The sequence below is a fragment of the Gossypium raimondii genome, chromosome 5 (genome assembly GCF_025698545.1).
Source record: "Gossypium raimondii isolate GPD5lz chromosome 5, ASM2569854v1, whole genome shotgun sequence".
NCBI classification, from domain to species: domain Eukaryota; kingdom Viridiplantae; phylum Streptophyta; class Magnoliopsida; order Malvales; family Malvaceae; genus Gossypium; species Gossypium raimondii.
In genome coordinates, this window is record NC_068569.1 from 38942911 (window position 1) to 38945839 (window position 2929).

General features: G+C 33.0%; 1 non-coding gene across 1 annotated transcript; it reads right to left on the bottom strand.

Moving 5' to 3' along the window:
* Positions 1-1462: 1462 nt before the first annotated feature.
* Positions 1463-1568, bottom strand: LOC128041424 (small nucleolar RNA R71). Its single transcript, XR_008196446.1, has one exon. It is a non-coding gene; the product is annotated as a small nucleolar RNA R71 (small nucleolar RNA).
* Between the last annotated feature and the right edge of the window lie 1361 nt (positions 1569-2929).

The window sequence follows — 2929 nt, forward strand, 5'->3', positions numbered from 1 at the left end:
TATTATTAATTATTTACAAATTTATTCCTTATAATAAACATACTAAATGACCAATCAATTGACCTTAACCGTCCATCCTATTTGTATATGGTCCATTTACTAATTAGGTCCCTTCCCATTTGACATTTAAACTATCAAATCATTATAATTCAACAATTATTAGTTTTGCACCTTTTATAAATTAGTCCTTTTTGTTCAACTAACAAACTAATCATTAAAATTCCTTCACCAAAACTTAATACGACTCTAATGTAACTATATAAACATTAATTAGACAATAAGCATGACTTTACCATTCAAACTTTGTGGACCTGAAACCACTACTTCGTCATCACTGAAAAATGGATATTATAGGTACTTACTAGTTGGTTGACGAAGAACTCGAGACGATAGTTACTTGGGATTGCTGAAGTGAGCTGATCACCCATATTCAGATTTGATTCACTTTATTTATCCCTCTCTCTTGCAATTTTAATTCTTTTATGTGATTTTACTTTACTAGTTTACAAACTCTAAAAAAATACTTCTTGTTTTACTCTCGTACTCTAACTGATTAAAGAGTATTAATTGTATCTTTAATTGTTTAGATTAAAATTGATTTAGTACTTGCCTCTCTTGGGTATGATCCTTGGAGTACTCACCTACTTCATTGTAATATCTATATTACAAATAAACCTGTATACTTACGGATATTGCCTCGTAATTCTCTATTTTATTGTAGTATTCACACTTTGGGCATTACCGTTGTCGGGGAGGCAACGTCACTAAGTTAATTTTAATTTTTACACTTTAAAATAATAATGAAGAAATTTGTAGGTTATAGATACAATTTTATTCCATTTATTGCTACTAACCTCCTTTTCTTGGGTTTAGTGTATGACTCGTAGTACGGGCACACCTATTGTAGTAGCCACAGATCGAGAGAAAATAATTCCAAGGAATTACTGACAGTAGCAACAGCAGATGCAAGAACCACCACCATAAGTTGTAGGTAACATTCCACGTGACAATCCATTGTTCAATGACATCGACAATAACACCTTAAGAGATCCAATAGCACCACTGTTACCTGCACATGTGCAGATGGCTCAGAATGAGAGAACTTTAGGGATTATGCCCTACCAAGTTTAGATATGGTTCAAGAAAGTATAGCAAGCCAGGTGATTATAGCTAATAACTTTGAGATCAAATCGGTGATGATACAAACGATCCAAAATAATCTGCAGTTTAGGGGCACTATGATAGAGGATCTTAATCAATGTTTGAAATGATTTCTTCAACTTTGCGATAATTTTAAGTAACGAGGTCACTGATGATGCAATTAGTCTTCAGTTGTTCCTCTTTTCTTTGATTGATAACACCTTTTATTGGTTAGACTCGTAGGCTCTAGGATCAATCACAACTTAGGACAAACTTCTTGGAAAATTCTTACAGAAGTTTTCCTTGATTAATAAAGCAGTCCAATTAAGATGAGAGATTGCTATATTTAGACAGATGGAAGGAGAAAGTTTCTATGAGGTGTGGGAACATTTCAAAATGTTTATTCAAAAATGCCCGCACAATGGACTTCCTAAATGGATGAGATTGAAAATATTTTATAATGGGCTGGATGCAAACGCAAGATCTGGATTAGCAAAAAGAGCCCTTATGAATAGGACGTACGAGGATGCATATGAAATTATTGAAAATATGGCATTAAACTCCTGTCAGTGGCCAACTGAACTATTCAGATATGGCCAAAAACTTGCTATGGTCAAAGTTATTCAAAAGGATGATAAATATCAACAACTAGTGGATAGACTCAACTATATTGAATCTGCTTCTACACCGTTTGATAAAGAATGAGACGGATGAATGCAGAAGCGGATCCTAAAGTTTGTCAAAGTCACGGATTTATCCTAGATATGTAGACGACCATAACCTTAAACGAGAAACAATGAAAACAGATTAGTTGTCACAAATGAGAGTGAAACAAAATTAAAACAAACGAAATATGAGTTGAGTGGTAAAGAGTCCGAAAGAGAACGAGTTAGAGTTTCTTGGATGGAAAGAAACTATCTTTGCACCTCAAGAAAACACCCTAACCAGATTTTTGATGTGTTTCTTGGTGGAACAAGATAGAAGAACGTCTTTTTTGAAGCAAATTTAACCTAGAACGAAAATCAATAAAATCATCAAGCCAAAACAGCAAGAACTAACTTAAATAAGCAAGAAATAATAAAATAAGGATAGAAAAGAGAAGATGACGTCCTAAGCAGCCTTGGAAACATTAAGAATCTATAACTCCTTTCAATGGCTCTAATTCCCCCTCCAAGAAAGAGATCTTGGCAAGAAAAAGCTTGAAGATGATCCCCACAACCTGAAAGATTATTATAACAGCTTCTAAAAAAAACTCAATAGCAATTCTTGAAGAAAAAACTCATAGAGAATTATTATTTACTAAAAAAACATAAATCAATTGTATGTGTACATGGGTGAACGTCCATGCTACTTATAGGTCCCCTAAATAAGTTTTCCTAACCCTAATGGAATAACTAACATGACAACTCATCAAATAAAAAAATAAAAAATTTTGAGTGTGGACTTTTAATGGGAATTCAACCAAATTAATTAAATGGGCTCCTTATGTTGAATTCTTACATGATGATCCACCTATTAAAATAAAAGTGGACCTATAGTTTAAAGATTTTATAATTTGGATCACTTTGATAATTTGGCCTGATATTCAATTAAATTACTTTCCAAACTTCAGGATGGGCTTCTAGACATCTTAATGGGCATTTTTTTAATGAACCTGGTCTTGTGATCTGTTTGCTCTCAAAATTGGCTCATTTAAGCTTGTACATGAAATTCAATGTGCCTTGGCTACAAGATTCGATTTCTTGGACCAAGATTTCCAATATTTGAATTATTGATTTTCTTAATTCTT